The sequence below is a fragment of the Bombus terrestris genome, chromosome 3 (assembly GCF_910591885.1).
Source record: "Bombus terrestris chromosome 3, iyBomTerr1.2, whole genome shotgun sequence".
NCBI classification, from domain to species: Eukaryota; Metazoa; Arthropoda; class Insecta; order Hymenoptera; family Apidae; genus Bombus; species Bombus terrestris.
Genome location: NC_063271.1, coordinates 5,423,105 through 5,441,212, shown reverse-complemented (window position 1 = coordinate 5,441,212; position 18,108 = coordinate 5,423,105). Strand labels below are relative to the sequence as shown.

General features: G+C 36.8%; 1 long non-coding RNA gene across 5 annotated transcripts; it reads right to left on the bottom strand.

Annotated features, from left to right (window-relative positions):
* Positions 1 to 2,111: 2,111 nt before the first annotated feature.
* LOC110120323 lies at positions 2,112 to 18,023 on the bottom strand. Of its 5 annotated transcripts, none has more exons than XR_007223377.1 (7): positions 17,895 to 18,023; positions 16,976 to 17,290; positions 16,837 to 16,893; positions 15,937 to 16,205; positions 5,498 to 5,764; positions 4,450 to 5,413; positions 2,112 to 3,369 (listed from the first exon to the last, which is right to left on the bottom strand). It is a non-coding gene; the product is annotated as an uncharacterized LOC110120323 (long non-coding RNA). The 5 variants fall into 5 exon arrangements; XR_007223376.1 differs by lacking the exon at positions 2,112 to 3,369 and having other exon boundaries at positions 3,522 to 5,083; positions 5,303 to 5,413; XR_007223375.1 differs by lacking the exon at positions 2,112 to 3,369 and having other exon boundaries at positions 3,522 to 5,413; positions 5,479 to 5,764.
* Positions 18,024 to 18,108: the final 85 nt, after the last annotated feature.

Sequence of the window (18,108 nt, the reverse complement as noted above, 5' to 3'; positions counted from 1 at the left end):
TCAGTAGATGGCACAAGTTTCGAATATCTTCGGTTTCCCAAAACTTTTCTATTATATTTTTCTGTGTGAAAACTGCCGCTGTGGAGGATGGTGTCAGAGAAAGTTCCTGTTTATCCAACGAAAGAAAGCCCGAAGTAACGACTCGGATGTAAATAGCCGGTATTTAAACAGAGAATCTCTTTCTGATATTAAATCGCGTTTTCATATTAATTAATTCTTCGACTGTCGTGGAACGAGGACTTTCAAAGATAGAGATTTGAATTTTATTAAAAAAAAAGCAAAGTTTCTGAGACGAGATTAAAACGAGTATATACGTGTTCTTAAATAAAATTAATGTAAAAGCTGTAAGTTCTATTTGCTCGAAAGTATCGAAGAACGGATTGCATATATCTTATGTAGCTTTATTGGGATTTATTTTATTTAGAATTGTAATTCTTTATCCTTTATATTGCTTACTCGATGGAGTTTCGCAATCCTCTGTACAACTTTTTTATTTCATCTAAGTTCTAAAAATAATAAAGAGGCACGAATAGATAGAATCATCGAATACAAACATAATACAGATTAATGAAAATTAGTATGAGACTGGGAAAAAACAATAATCAATAGCTTCATTTTGGTTAATACCTACAAATATATATGACATAATAGAAAATAGTATCTATAAAGTATCTAGACATAGCCAGCTCATACTTGTTCCAATTTACAAGCAAGATCCATGGGAAATTTCAATTCATCGATGTAAAGAATTCCTCCCTTTTTTTGCCTGATAATGTATAATAAGAAAAAGAAATATTTTTTGCCCGAAATTATTTACAAAAATGAATCTCATCTGTTTCGTTAAAAAACTAGCCTCTTTCACACCAGAAGTTATTTCAAACAATTAAATCATCAAAGATACATATATATATATATATATATATATATATAACTTCACACATTACACCACCAAATTAAAACAGCAGCAAAATTATAGCACGGAAAAAGGTCTCCTTTATCCAACGCACTTTATGAATCATAAGAGAAAGCGTTTCCCATTGTTTCAACCCCGCCATGCCTCTACACCACCACGCGACAGACATTGTTCCGGGAAATAATAAAATCCCTTTGGTCGTCTAGCGTCTAGTTCGCTCTTCGTTTTGCATCGCGATCCAGTTACCCGTATTTCACCTGACAAATATTAATCTCGGAAGTGGTAAAAGGGTCGACCAACCCCGTTTACTCCCTTCACCCCGGTGCCCGGGTCTAGAAACTCTCGTGCATCCATCGAACGGAACGATATTATCGAGAAATTGGAAGTTACGGCCGTACGAAAATGAAAGGCGAGGCATTCCGAATGGACTCGAACGCGTATCGCCCGCCGATCTAATTACCAATGGACGAATTCGATCGCGAGAATTCGGTTCATTACCTTCCACGGTAATTTAAATTCAGTTCCTGGTTACAGGGAATGAAAAGAAAAAAGGAAAGAAGGGATTAATCTCGGGGATGAATCAAACGAAATTCCATGAACGAGCCCCCAATTAATTTCCGTCTTCGTGGAATAGCATCAAGGTTGCCTAATTGCAAGTAACAATGAGTAATAGTTGGAAGAAGCGATAGAGGTATATTATAATTAATTAATTATGTCAGTATTGAATTTATAATTAAAGAAGTAGTTAATCTATAATTGAGCAAGTATGGAAATTATTATATGTATTTCGATATTCGATAACTTTGCGTTGGGCAAAACAAATTATACACAGTCTAAGTAATAATACATATTTTATTATTAAAATTCAACCTTAGAGGGATTAATCGAAATGCTCGTGATAAAACGACTTGCCAAATTTGTCTTTTTAAAGATGAGAAGTAATCAGAAGTCACAACACGGTGAGATGGATATAAAAGGTGGTCTATACGTTGATTTATTTTCGAACGAAAACCAATCGCTTCTATAAAAATCTTTGTTACGAGGTTCACAATTTCGTAATTTAATTAGATATAAATTCTCTGCGATTTTATTATAGGCACACTTATAATTAATACTTATAATTAATAATTAATACAATTAATAAAATATATTGGAAAGAAATAAAAAATGTTAAAGTATTTTTTGTTTTCCTATGGAAAAAAAAATGCGGACAATGACTGCTTTTGTTAACAATTCTTTAATTCGTTAATACGTTATTCTACATATAAAAATCCTCTTATATTTATGTCTCTAAATAAGAAACGTTATAACTGACTAGTCCCCGTTGTCCAAAACGAATGGAGTCAGTCGTGAGAGACAGAAAAAGAAGAAACATATAATACGTCCGTACGAATTCGTTGTCCAACGCCTCATAAGGGACAGAGATCGACTGGTCGGCCACATTGGGAGTGGGAAACCTTTTTACGCGGCTGTTTCGCATGAGAACGGTAACGGAACACGATTTACGAGTGGAAAATAGAGGCACCAGCGAAAAGCTTTTAGTCCTTCGTACGTCAGCAAATATGTGACTAACCCGAAGCTCGGGGGTGCACGGACCCGCTTTCATCCACCTGTGTAATCGTTCCCTCTGCGCGTCCCTTGACCATTCTAACCGTCGTTCCTTCCGTGTTCCACCGAAATCATATCCTAACCCTTCGCTCTCATCTGTGCTTCACTTTGTTTTCCACTTTTTCCGTTCGATCTCTCATTTATCACTGCCGATGAGCATCAAATAAGCTTCAGACGTTGTCTTATCGGTACAAGATTTCTGAATGATTAAGTTTAGTAATGGAATTTGACAAAGAGAATGATAAGAATTTCGATTAGAATATTCGACCGTGTCCGGAAATGACATATTTTAACAATTCTACGCGTCTACTCGTTCTTAGAATTAGTCGTGTTTCCTTTTATGTCGCTATTCGTAATAAAGCATATCTCGATAAATCGATCGTAATCGGTAAAAAGGTTTCTGAAAAATATAAATAAGTCAGTGCAAAACGCTTCGAAAAATTCTATAAAACGTTTTTCATGCGTTCATACACGCTTCCGACAGGTAATCGCGATTAATTAACATTTAAACACTGGCTTTTAAATCATAAGTCAACATTTTGCACGGGATTACGCGAAGTAACGTTAAAAGGAAATTAACGTGGAAAACGCGACAATTATCTCATCGGTGAACGACTGTTGAAGCGTTATTACCGATATATGAGCGCCGGAGGCAGCGAAACGAGCAATTTCTACTTTCATCGCGACTTTCATTTCTGGCTTTTCGTGGCTAGACGACCGCTGAATTTCGAGAAGTCCCGTCCCAAAGGAAATTCCACGATTTTCGACCAACTTTCTTAACCACTTCCTCTGCAAGGATCGTAGATTTATGAGATGTTATCAAATAATGTTTCACCTCGAGCGTCGTCCTGGAATGATACGATTTAATTATTAACGTGTGGACCAGCCAAGGAAACTTTGATGAAATTTCAAGCGAATATTTGCGCAAGCTGGCTGAATTTAAGATTATATTAATACTCGGAATAATAGAAGAAATTATCGAAAACCGCGACGATTATAGGTGAGAGAGAAATTTTATTTATCTATATATATACATATAATTGAAAACGTTGTTGTAATATCGAATATAGAAACTCTTTATAACGTAAGATTTCATTAAGATAATTTTATTTAGATCGTCCCAAAAGCTTCTCTCGTTTTATAAGAAAATAATAAACGCACAATATTTTTTGTTTTGTATTATTTTACTGAATTACGTACGGTCCACGTTTGTTTCAATAGAACAATGTTGAGATTTCTCCATAATAAAGCAAAAAATGTTGTGCATCTATTATTTTGTTATAAAACGAAAGAAACTTTTGGGACAACTTAATAGTTCTTAAAGGCTTTCCAGTTTTTTAATAATTGTACAGGTTTACCTAAGTTTTCATTAATTTGCTTATGAACGGGAATGTACGTATGTATACGTTCTCTGTAATATATCTCTCTTCAAATATATCAAATAAATCAATCATACAAAATTCAAGTTCTAAAAACACCGCTAACATCACGATAGGAGTCATAAATCCAAGCGTAGCTCGAGATTCGAGCGTTAAAACAGGAAACATTTAACGCAACACGTAGAGGATTAACAGAATGTGGTGAGAAAATCGGAGGCAACGATTTGTCGACGGATCGTTCCACGGTTGTTTTTTCGTTAAAACGCCGACAAGTACAGCCGTGGAACGCGTGAAATTGGTAGTTTCGTCGTACGAACGACAGCTTTTCGAACGAAAGCCGGAACGAGATTTCGTTTTTTTCCTCTTCTCCAAATGATTTCCAATTGAAAAACTCTTCTGGCTAGCCAGCCAACCAGTCAGTCAGAGTCGGCCGTCTTGTCGATCGAAAAGTCGCGAATAAATTCAACGAAGCATAACGTCCGACGAAATCGAAAAAGGGAACACGTTCAATTTGTGAAGAAGGGAAAAGAAGGGAAAAATAACAATTACCGGGAAAGAAGGAAGCGACGCGTACGGGACCTCGTTCCGGCAATTATTTCCTCGAAAAGAACCGGCTGCTTTATTAAATCGCGCAATTTTTCATCTCCCGGCTGGTGTACGTTCATCTCTTCCCTTCCTCAACGAGGAACCGTCCACCAAGGGATAGATAAATAGCGAGATAATGTTCGTAGAATGAGACAGCAAGAGTAGAATTAACGTTTTCCTTCGCCCGTGATTTTTGCAGCCGCACACCCGCGACATTTTGTCCTCCATTTTTCTTCGATTTTCTTCTTCTTTTTTTTTTGTTTACAAATGTTCTTCTTTTTCTTTTTTAAGATACGTTCCATTTGTACTTTTGAAGCTCTACTTTTTATTTGGACTACGTAACGAGTCTGATCCAAGTCCATTTTGTTTTGAGTTTTCACTGCTTAAGTATAATATTGCCTTAGAGAAATTCCTCCTTTCTTCGTCCTCCTTTTTTCTTCCTTTCTTTCCTTCTCATCCGTCTATTACACCTATCTTCTTTCCCTTTTCCTTTTTGTCCCTCTTCCTTTCCTCCTTTTTCTTCCTTCTTATTCTTCTCTTTAGCTGTACTATTCTTTCCACACTTTCTTCGTGTTTGTATCTTCGCAAACATTTATATCTGAAATACTTAGTTCATAAAAGGCATGGAACATACACAGAGACAGTAAAATTACATTGAATGCTAAAACAAAATATTTAAAAATTAATAATATCCATAGTATCTATAGCATCTGTAATGTGTATTGAGACACAATACGATTTCGAGCTATGTAATTTGGAGAGAACAACAGGATTAATTTTACCCTTCTAATTATACCTGCAAATGCCGTATACCTACAAGAAGCCAAATTGCACGAACATTCCTAGAACAGGTATCAATGGAGAATTGTCAATATTTTTCTGCGTCTTCATTGTTCTTCGTCATAATGCCAATTCTTCGTTTAATTGCCTGCGCAAAGGAGCCATATAAAGTAATGGTAACGCAATACACTTGGTCATCGCGGACATACGTACACTTATAAACATGCCATACTGTATCAATAAAGTTTCGTTTTACAGGATAGAGTGGCCTGCTATGAAGCTAGGTTTCCAGCAGCTCTCATCGCGTCTCACGTTTCGCATCTACTTCCTTCGATATGTATTCACGTTTGCATATGCATCAGTGTCGATCACGAAACCTTGGAATAGTTCCGCCCGTTCATTATCATCCGGTAATAATATTCTAGATTGGCAGCTGTTAATGCTTCCAATTCCCATTGCTTCATTCTGTTTCATCGCTGTTTTTTTTTACACACACACGCTAGTAAAAATTGAAATTGCTCTTTCAATGCTATCTATACTCTCGGCTAAAGTTCTCGGCTAAAAGTTCCGACTGTGATTTACAAAAACTAGGTATTTCTAAAAAAATCCATCTCAGAATTCTGTTAGCTTAGAAAATTCTTTTATAAAAATTTTACAATAACGGCATATTTTGCAATATTTATTTCGCATTAGTAATAAGATTAGCAGATTAATAATTTCAAAATTGATGTTGCGTATGTCAGCAGTAATTTTTCCATAGATCTTTTACTGCCAAGTTTTCCAAGCGCCTAAAGAGGGACAAAACTGATGTTCTTTAAGATTCCTAGATTTTATGAGATATGTAATGATTCGAAGGTTTTGGCGGATAGCGTGTTCCAAACAGGAAACGTAACGTCTCCCATTTCGTTTTAATTCAATGTTGAATGACGCGCAATGAGTGAAACGCATTAAGGTGAACATTAAAGCGGCTGGTATCCGAATATCGGTGGTAGAAAATTAAACGTAACCAAGGAACGAAATCGTTTGCAAGAAATCTCCGGCGAGAAGCTGATAACCGACCTTCCTAAATTCCCTCTTACCCAGTTTCATCCCCGATTACTCTGTTTCCCCTGTTGGGTACTCTGGGGAGAACGATTCAAGAGCGGCTAACCAGAAATCCATACGCAAATGTAGTCCAATGCCGCGATCAACCATGCCAAATGGCCTTTCCTATTAATTTGCGTTGTTCATTTGTTTTAGAGAATTACGAGCCACTTTTCTTTTCCATGTAAATTTTCGGACGTACTTTTGTATAGAAATTTTAGGCTACTTACGATAGTGATCTCATAACAGCAATTGATCACGTTTTTAAGAAATATCTCTACACGATGTTACGTAAAAACGAATCTTTAAATATTTACTCAATAGCGTTATTTTTTGTGATCTTTTTTGGTTCATCGATTTTTTTACGAATCGGTATATTAATAAATAGAGACTTAAGTTAAACGTTTAGGAAGAAGTATAGAATCATTTAGAACGAGCTACAGAAAGAACGAGATTCTAAAACGTAAATAAATTGTTTGAAACATGAAAAACCGAATGGCAGATTGTACGATTACGGATTTATTGAAAAATTATTTGATATGGTCCTTGGAAAAACTCTTCTTATCGAGAAGGCAATAGATACAAAATATTCATCTAATAGAATGTAGGACGACTGACTTGTAATTTATGAAATCTATTTGTATAGATCTTTGGTCTACTACGAAGATTGTTATGTTGTTATTTGTACAAGCTAAACAAACGGATTAAAAAAATAAGAATTTTTCAGAATTGGAATTGTCGAATTATTCGCATAAATAAAGTTCTATGCTAATATTACTGTGATTGAAGGGCCTCAAAAATGAATGACACAGAGAATAGAAATTATTGCACACGATGCAACAGTAAGGCCAAGGATAATCTATCGAAATTTTTTCGTATCGCACATTCTTCTTGGTACATTAACTTACAAATGTTCGTACGAACGACGATATCTCGCGTAACAAATGGTTGGCTCGTGGAAACAGATAAACTCGAGGAAAAGTTGGATCGCGAGAATTACAAGGGAATCTTGCAGTCTTGTATATTATCGTGAGTCTCATTACCGGATTCCTGCAAATTCGTAGCAGCATCTTCCTTTAAGCTCGCAACGAGGAATCTTTTTACCGTATTGGAACTCTTTAAGTTACTGAAGTAACTTTAATTTTCAATTCGCAGATCTTCGACTAATTCGAATCGCAGATTACTCCGAGAGAAAAATCTTACTGGTAATTAATATACTTCTCCATAGTCGTTTGTAACAAATATTTAATTTCAAGGAATATAATTCAAAACATTTCAGAGATTGAAAAATTCGTAAACTTGGAAATTCCAACATTTGACAAAATAGAAACGAAACCCTTGGAACTCCCTCTAGAAACCATTATTAGCCCCTACAGTAGTAATTAAATTCGCAAATATATTACGCAATTTCTATCACACGTTCTTCATTATCTCATTTACCTGTAATACTGACATCCACGTATAATTATCGAATATCGATACAATATGATACGAACGTGTATGACCCATGCATATTAGATGTAGGCCAACAATTTCCACGTTTTACGCGAAAGACTGTAACAGCGCGAGGTCGAGCCTGAATCACAGATACCTCGTGTTCGAATTAATTTCTCTGTCAGCGAAATTGGAGAAATCGCAAATAGCGCGACACGCAGATGCCCAGACAGCGGGTTGGCGTTTCTCCCGACATCGGAGCCGAATGTCGGCTGAGCCGAAGCAGAGATTCCGTGAGTTCTTCGCGGCTGTTTACACGAGATATGGGTATCACTGGGCATTAACTGGGGCGGTGGCTGTGCTCGGATATTAATTTTCGAGACGCGTCTAATCTTGCATAATATGCGCGTGATTAAATAGCGCGTCGCCGCCTCCTACGCTCTATTCGTCCTTTCCCTGCGTCGTGTCGTGCCTTTTTGTCTTCCACCGTCGTCTCTTAACCGTTTGTTCCTCTTGTATCCCACCGAGAGTTCCGTCGCGTTTAGTCTAACGCGTTTTCAGGTAAGGAGGGTTTCAGATTCGAAATGGTTGCTCGCTGCTTGAATGTTCGCCATGCAAGTGCGTGAGGAATTATGTATTATACTATGCGAAGAGAAATTCTGGAATAGGTGAGTCTTAGCGAGAAGGAAGATTTTGATTCGAAGGTGAATGTGTTTGAAATTTGTAGAAAATGATGTAGGTATACCGTACTCGTTACGTTAAAGTTCGGATAAGTTCTTTAACAAAATTATTATTTTTTTAATTATAATCTGTTAATTGTTATTTGGGAATCCGAAGGATTATGCGTTTCGTGTATTTGAATTGTTACACGTCATATATGTAATAGACGAAGATAGATATTACTTACTTTACGACTTCGTATTATTTATATTTTTAGCAGGGAATTTACGATACAATTTACTATCGAAGAAAATTCTCAACATACATCGATTCATATTTATTTCAACGGAAGATTTGGTATCTACTTCAAAGAAAATATTGATCCTGATGGCTAATGGCTTACACCTACCAAGTCACCCGATACAAAGCCATAAATCTTGATATTCCTAGGAAGATAAGGAAAATGGATCGAAAAAGTTGTCACCAATTTTCCATCGAATTTTCAATAACACAAAGCCACCTGACTTTACATCGAATATCTGAAAACGTCGCAGGCATTTTTCATAGTGTGAGACAATCTCTTCTTTGCTTCTCGACGTCCCATTTATCAAACGCGTAGACATACGCTACAGGTTATTTCGAGTTAACCCATCAGTGATTATGATTGTCGTTGAAGACTTGAATCAAGGTTTTTGTCGTATAATATGAAATCTTTAATGCAATTTTGTTATCCCTGGTTTTTGTCGTATCTCGAGTCATCTCCCTCGCTTCAAGTGTACCACGAATTTACAACCAGGCTGTAATTCCGTAACTATGTAATTTCTCGTTACTCTACATTAAAATTACAGAATATGCATATAATGTAACAAAACAATATCACGAATATATCGGAAAAAAGCGTACGAGTTAGAAACAATCGAGGCATCGTAACCGACGATCCGCTATTGAAGGGTTAATAACGTTGGAAAAATCGATTGGTTCGACGAGGCATGATACAAATTGACGAGGCAACGCGGATAAAAAAATATGAATCGTCGAATTTCCACGTACGCATGGCGATCGACGACGCGCGCCGAGCCGATTTTCGTTGGAAAACTCGCGCAATCCCCGTTGCGCCATTAATTTTAACGATTCGATCTCGCTGCATGGAAATAAAATTACACGGCCGTGCAATAATCCGAGCCGTGGAAAGGGAGAGAGATCACGCGTCGCAAACACGGCCCTGATTGATACCTGACGCGAAAATTTCGCGTTTACATCGCGAATGCGATTACCTGTGCTGGATGTCGGTTCGAGAATCGTCTACACGTCATGGGATTGCACACGCACGACATTAAACTTGTAAATAGAATTATAGAATCGCCGGAATATTACGGTCGCTCACATCTGAAACGATTGTGCTACGTGATTACGTCGCGGGATCAAATTTTCGCCAAGCGAACGCCCGGAAGAAACGAATTCCCGACGGAGACGCGAAGGATGCAAACTTTTCGGTCACGATTTGTCTAGTGACTTTCTGTCGCTGCCAAGAAATCCTCCGTCGAAGAAATGCACGAGGAAACGCGACGTGCGTTTCTTAGTGACGCAAGCGGGCTTCCCAAGCTTCCTACTGTTGTCTGCTGACTTAATATCGAGGATTACCCACCAGTGAGTATCGGGTTTTGTGTACGGTGGTGTTTATGGAGTGATGTGTGACATTTGAGATATAGTGGCTCGCGAAAGTATTGGAACATTTCTAGAAATTTTTTATGTATATATTATACAAAATATTTTAACGAAACGTGGCTATCACATGATTACATTGGTAAAGTTTGAAACTGATCCGAATATATATAGAGAAGTTACAAGATATTTGTTGGAAGCATACACTTGGCAAAGATCCCCAAAATAATTAAACGGTCAATTAATCACTATTTAATAAGTCGCAATATGTATTGAGATCCGCGGAGAATAGCGAATATGAAATATATAATGTAAGCGATCTGAAGATAAGATTAATAGAAATCTCAGAATAAGTCGATTCCAAACCATCATATTTGGTCGAAATATCAGTTGCTTATTAAGACACAGAAAGCAGTTTCAGTTTACCCTTTAGAATCTTAAAAAGTACAAAACAATTATATCTGCTTCTATTCGACGAACTCCATTAAAACCTAAATCCCAAAACCACTATCGAATTTCTTAAACCTCCATCTCCCCACTATCGCCAAATTTCTCTGCATTAGTATATAACACTATTCATCAATCATTCCTCAATCGAGCCACAAAAGTTGCCAACTCCAAAACTGCTTCGAAACTCGGTCTAATAATTCAAACCGCTGCAACGCTTCGATCGTAAACCTACTCCTTAGCATCGTCCATCCAGTTGGTCTAATCGCATGGTAGTCGCAACAGAGAGAGCCACGGATCGATCGTGAGAAAGGGGTTGGGTGTGTTACCTCGTTGAAAAAGCGACGATCCATCAAGCGGATCGTATTTTCGCGGAGATCGGACGGATCGTTTTTACGAAATTGCGTCGCGTTCTTTGTCGATCGATTTGCGTGGCGAACAGAGAGACAGAGGGATGCAAGTGGAAAGAAGGCGGAAAAAGGGGTGAGAGTAACTGTTCTCACGAACGACGACGCGTAAATTATGATTCATCCGGCAGACGACGAAGCGCGAAAGGGTTGGTCGGGAACCGATGAAAGAGAATCCAACCGTCATGTCAGGGAACGAACACCGCGAAGTCGCGGAGTGTCTCGTTAATGGGTGCGACCCGAGGGCGTCGAACGAAGCCTCGATTCGACGTGTGCACGCGCGAGCAAGCTTCCGTCTGCCGCGCGGATTTGCGTCAACTGTCGATAAACCCGCGCTTGCAAAGTTACGAGAACTTTATTTCTAGGGAAATCTTCTTTGCAGCAGAGATTGCCTCTTTCCTGGGAACTAGCATGTTCTTATTTACTTTGCGTTGTAGAAGAATGGCCACTGGGAACGACAACAGAGTTTGTAAAAGAATTAGATGTTTGATTGTTTATTTTATTTAGTTCTTGGTGAATAGAAAGGTGTTTCACAGCGACTGAGCGATTAAAAAGAATTTTGACTATTTCTGATTGTTATCAATTTGTAATTAAATAGAAACTCGTTCAAGATTCCATAAATTAACTAGAGCCTTGGTCTTTCTATTTTATTTTCGTAGTAAATAAATTCTAATGTGCGTGGGGAAAAACCCTAGAAATTTCTACGTTACGGGAGATTCTACAAAACGAAATAAATTTTGATTTTAATTACTAATTCATCGTTAATTTGATAAAACACTTTGGTAAAATTCACATAGTTAAATAGAAACGAATGATTTTTTGCACTTCTCCGGCTTCTCATATCTGTAATCCATATATCGTATCGTTTAATTAAAGAACTTCGATAATTTGATTTCTTTCAACGTTTTCAATTCCTAAGAAAATTCTATCCAGAGGAGCGTACAATCTCATTTTCGCCACGACCGCGACGAACCGCTAATGGTATCGCAATAATTAATTTCGCGGTAGAATTGTATGACTTACGCGAAGCCGGAGGTAGGAAAGAAACAGCCGAAAGTAACAAGCGCGGAAAATAAGAGAATTGTTGGAGAATATTCTTATTTTTCCTCTCTGCCCCTTTCTTCTAACTTTCTTTTTTTTTTGTTGTTTTTCATTTCTAAGTATTTTTCTGCCACGAGAAAAGTCTCTCATGGGCATGCTGGAATCTTTCAAAAACACGCTCGCGACATGGAAGAATAACGCGAAACAGAATTCGCGGCAGGATTACACGGCGGTGGTAAAAATTAATAAGAGGTACGATGTAAACACGCGCCACTGTGATACTCTAGGGAGGTGTAATTAATTCGAGACTTTTCTCCATAATTTGCATGGATCATCAAATAAGATCAGATCAACCAAATGTATGTAGCATTTCGCGGAAAATATTCATCAGTTTTGCTAATAATCGAAGCTTCGGAGAATGTTAAGTAATTTGTATCGAGTGTAAAATTTGGTGAAAACGGCGGAGGATTGTAATATTTATGCCGTAATTTAATGTTGTATCGCATGATCGTATAATTATTGATAACAATTAACATTAATGTAAATTTAATTTTATCCTGTATAGAGTGTCATACAGATATGTATATATCGTTGGATCCTGGTATTATGATTGACGGCGTTGAAAGGCGAAACACGATAAATTATTTGAAGATAATAATACATTTTTCCACGGAGAGCGTCCTTTTCTATTTTTGCAAAGAGTGCTTATACATTTTTCTTCCCGTGTATCAATGTGATATACGAGAGAACGAGGGCTTATAAATCCAGTTAAATCAGAGGGAAACGTATCGCGAGCTATGGAAACACATATTTGCGCGTAACGGAAGCACGCTCACGCGCGGGGGCTGGTTTATCGAAATACGAGTATGACAAAAGTAACACAAAACCCATTCAAAGCCGGCTTTTATGTACTGCCTCGCACAACATTTGCATACGCTTCTGCTACCTTCGACCTTTCCTAGATATTACCGACGCGAAATCCAGCCTCCTTGGCGAGGAAACGAAAGTAGCGCATATTAGAGTCATCTCTGGTTACTTTAATACCACTGAAATAGCGAAATATCACGAATTATAAAATATTCTAGTAACCTGATGTAAAAGAAGTTTCTCTTTAATTTTACAGTTGGAACGTAATAATAAAAAAAGGAAAATAATTTGAATATGTTATTAAATATATTTACGTTCCTGTAACTGTATGTTATACATGACGTTTAGGATAACGAATGAAGTTTATATAATATGAACGATATATCAAAATTAGATACCACAAAGTTGCAGAAGCTTCTTAAAGTAATTCAATGCTCGGTCTAACATTCTATGTTTGTAATTAGATGCTCAATACAAATCGATTATAACGACGCTACTCCAATTTCTCAGAAATCGTACAAACATCCTACTATGTGATCCTACTATAATCAGCTTGGTACACGGGATTTCATTAAAAAAAACTCCCTAGAAATAATCAATTAAACGGATAACAGGCAAATCCGGATGCAAAGCTCGGCCACGTGAAACGTAGTTTATTCAAAAGAGCGGCGAGCCATCGATGAATTGTCAGCTTTAATTCACGGTAAGCGCTCTCGAAGTACTCCGCTCTCCGCTATACTCCGGCTCGCAATAAATGCAATTTAAAAATGTAAATTTCCCCGCCGGCTACCTATGAGCTTTCCCTCGGATACTCTTTTTATTTTTCCTCTTTGTCTTCTTCTACCGACGATCCTCTAGCATCGCCTCCTCGCCGCACCTTTTTACGATTTTTCTCCCCTTTGAATTTCGAATGAACGAGCGACCGAGTCGGGGAAAATTCGCGATTCAACGGCGCAATTAAAATTTAATGCCCGTTGATACGTGGGCGGGTATAATTTCCGAGCTACGGTCTCGTTAATACGGCGAATTTTACGCAACAAAACGGATTACATGTTGGCACGCGATTAAAAATAATTTTCCTTTTATTAGAATACTCCACCATGCCTGTATCCATGGCTTGAGGTATTCATTGACTGGTATCCGGTTACGCGTTCTTCAAATTTACGATCTCTTTTCGCCTGTATGACACATAACCTCACGTCCGTGTGTATAGGTATGTGCGAGCGCGTTTCGAATGGACAAAACGAGAAAAAAAAAAAGGAAAAAAGGAAAAAATGCGAGATTGGTGGTACGTAACGGCACGCTTGCACTATGTAGCCCGTGAAAATCAGTAAAATGTTCGGACCACTTTTCATCTCGTCGTCATGATGCGCTGCGGTCCAAGTGTATCTTTCGACAGGCTCGTAAAAAATGCGCTCTTTGAGTCCCCTCCAACCCATTGTTCACGTATTTGATTATACTTGTGTCGGTGTCAGATTTTAGAATACCTCGTTCTTTTATCGGAAAAAAGTGGTGCCTATTTTATATACTGAGAATCTAAATTAATAATAAATTTAATGTTAATCAAGAAGAAACATCGACTGGATGTTGGACGAGAATGTACAGCGTTTGGGATTACATATTAATGCTTGTTTCTAAGATGATGTAATTTATGACGTAATAACGGAAGAGGCGGGAATTTCAAATATTGTCAAAGCAGCCCTGACGTGTTAGCTACCGAGCGATTACATGCATTAACGTTAATGCACATTCAAGTTTAATAAATATTAAAGCTCGCGAGTGTAGGCCCGTCGTTAATTAATATTAACGTTAATATAATTTACTCTCATATTATCTTCAAAAGTATAAACGTATATTTAAAACAGAAACAAACACATACCTAATACTTGCCACATTTCGAATGAAGAAATATTTGGCTTCTAAAGTGTTTGTATGATAATAAAATTTAATCATACTGCTTTTATACCGCGTTCAAAATTCCTGTACTAGATATTTAATCAGTAAAAAATCGAACTTTTAATTAGCTACGAATTCATAGCAGGTCATAGCTAGCCATGGATCGCGTCCATAAATACTAATAACAAGATTTAATTAATATAATATCCAGAGCCCATGTGCACCTGGTAGATACCATGTGCTCGTAGAAATGTTAATTTCAGACGAAGAAGGGTCAATATAAAGAGCAGGAACAGGACAACTTGCATGGAAGCTTAACTCCCCTCAAGAGGATAATAAATATAAATACACACTTCTAAAGGTGGAGTTACTTCATCATCGGTTAATTGCGACACTCAAAACGGCTTTCGCGTTGCTCTATGCATAGAAGGTGACCAATTTTAATCTATCAGTATGAATCATTAATAAAATACTCGCTGCACTACATAAAAGTTTAGGCAGGAATTGAATAGTTTTAAGGAATGTATAGTCTGATGAAATTAGTTTTTTTGTAAATGGAAGCGATATGTAGATGATATGTAGAAATACGATTTCTTAAATGGAATCATCTAATTTTCAATACAATAATCGATGCAACTCATAATTTCCAAGAAAATAATACTAAGCTATTTACGTTGAAAAATCATTAAAACGATATAAAAATTCGACGAATTTTTTTTCAGGCGATGTAAATTAATATGAGAAAAACTTTGTAAAATGAAATAAAGTTAAAGTAATTTAGAAAAAGTTGTTCATCTCTAGCTAAGAACATGAAAATGTTTCAAATTGCGATGCACATTCGTTAAGTTAAATTTAAAATTTGATAAAGCAGGGCATGTATCATATTACGTAAACATTGCTTCTTAACTTCGCATAATATACATATTAATTATATTAGTAATTATCATTTAATGCATGCAACTTCACAAAATGAAACAAAGTTAAAATAATTTTACAAAAATTTCTTCATCTCTAAAAACATGAAAATAGATCACGAAACATGAAACGTTCGTTAGGTTGATTTCGAATGACGAAATGCGACCTGCGCAATATAGACGAAAAATCATTTCTCAGCGGTGTGACGAGAAATTTCATTTAAAGATTAAATTTCTAACGGGTGAACTTTGCTCCTTACCTTATAATTCATCTCTCCACGTGTTAGCGTTACTTGCGAATCTGGTGGCGTGTGCGAAAGGAAGGTTAGGGAAGAGAGTCGGTCGCCGGAACATGCTGATTACAGAAAACCTGTCGCGTTCGTCGGGAACTGTACGTACACCTATCCACGAGATGTTTCTTGCAGCATCAGCTTGTTCGACGATCGTACCAGGGTTTGATGCTTCTTTTCACCACGATCGTTATTAACTTTTTACACGTCTATGGTAATCATGTCACTCCGTTCAGAAACTGTCGAAGCAAAGAAGATTAGATCACCATCATCCGCCCACCGTTTCTATCGTATGTACTCCCGACTCGCGAACTCGTGACACTAACTGCACTATACTATCATTCTCAATACAAGCGAATTACGATTGAAATTTAAACGCAATATTATACATGCGACATGTAACTTCGATATTCCTATTTATTCTATTAATTATTATTTTTAAGAGCACAGAATTAATAATATTTGTCAATTCCAATGGACGATATGTGTGTATTATTCTTAATTTGATTCGATACTTTTGTGGCAATATTTAAACTGACCAATAGGAGACGTTGAAACAATAATATCATTGGTGAAAGCATATAGGTAATAATACGGTACGTCACAACACGAAACACGATCCATGATTGGCTTTCGCGTTCTGTCCTCTAATTGGCCGATTTAGAATTCCGTTTGCAATGGATGTGTGGTGTTTGTTTGTCGCGAGTGGGTTAACTTTTTCATTATTAAGTAGTTTTAAGAATAGTGTAAATAACAGCCAGTGCTCATCGTGTTCCGAAATTATTCTTCGTATCGATGTTGTAAATATTTATTCAAAATATCTGACTTTAATCGTACACAGTCAATATATTGTCAATATTCTCCACTCACCGTACTGTACGTAAGCATAGTATTAATACCTGGATCGATTTTTCAATATTCGGCAACCTTCAATTTCAATATTAATATTTCAATATTAACGTTATTATCATAAAGATACAAAGATAATACGCAGCAAGTTATTTCTTACCGTGTAACTGAATTCGATATAGACACAAAGAGAACGTGCGTAGAAGCCCCTTCTGTCCTTGTCTAATGAGGTATACACATCAACGCCGCTCGCTGATCGGTAATACACTTATATATATATTTACTGTATGATTGTGCATACGTTAGTAGACAAGGGGCCGTTGTAACGTTTTGTTTTTATTCCTATATTACTCTTTTAGCTCGCTCACGCGTTCTATCTTTATACACATCTCTATGTTTATTATTGATCGTGTCTGAGCTTCTATAAGGCTATGATTACATCGTATGGATTATAGATTTTTTATTTTTGTTACTGCTAAAATCATACAGATGATTTAGACAAAGTTAATGTTGCTTTTTATCGAGATGTAGGGACTTATTAGAAACTATGTAAAATGTATTTATATAGAAACATAATTACGCATACATATATATATATATATATCATATAATGCATACATTATATGTCCATATATATATATATATATATATTTATATTGGATTATATTATATACATATATTACACATGTCACACATATCACATCACATATGTATACATTATGTATTACATATACATTAATATATGTATTTGACTGACGTATTTGTATTCGATATATTTGATTGACGTATTCATATTCGATATATTTGATTGACGTATTCGCCAGAACGTGCATCTACAGCGACCCTATCATAACAGACTTAACACGTTGAACACCACAGTTTTGCGATTTTCAAATTAAACCACGTGTGTGCCGACATACTACTCACTGTTATTTGCTTTAATCGAAAATGTCTTGAATAGAAAATTCATCATAGATACTATAAGATACTACATACTACTAGATACTACAAGACTAACGTGGTTAACGTGGTATTGAACGTGTTAAAATAATCATCGATCGCGTGTCAGTTTTCCGTACAATCATTCGAATGACGTAGTATATACTCCGCCACTTGTTATTAATTCCCGCGTTCTAGATATCGTGTTTCACTTTTGTCCGCGTGTCGATCGTCTCTGATCGCCACGCCACTTCAACAACAACAGAGCGCTTCGGACACGATCTCGCGTATCCCGTGAGTTAACAGGCGTCGTTATTAATTTCCCACGCGCGCGTGTTACAATTTTGGACTTAA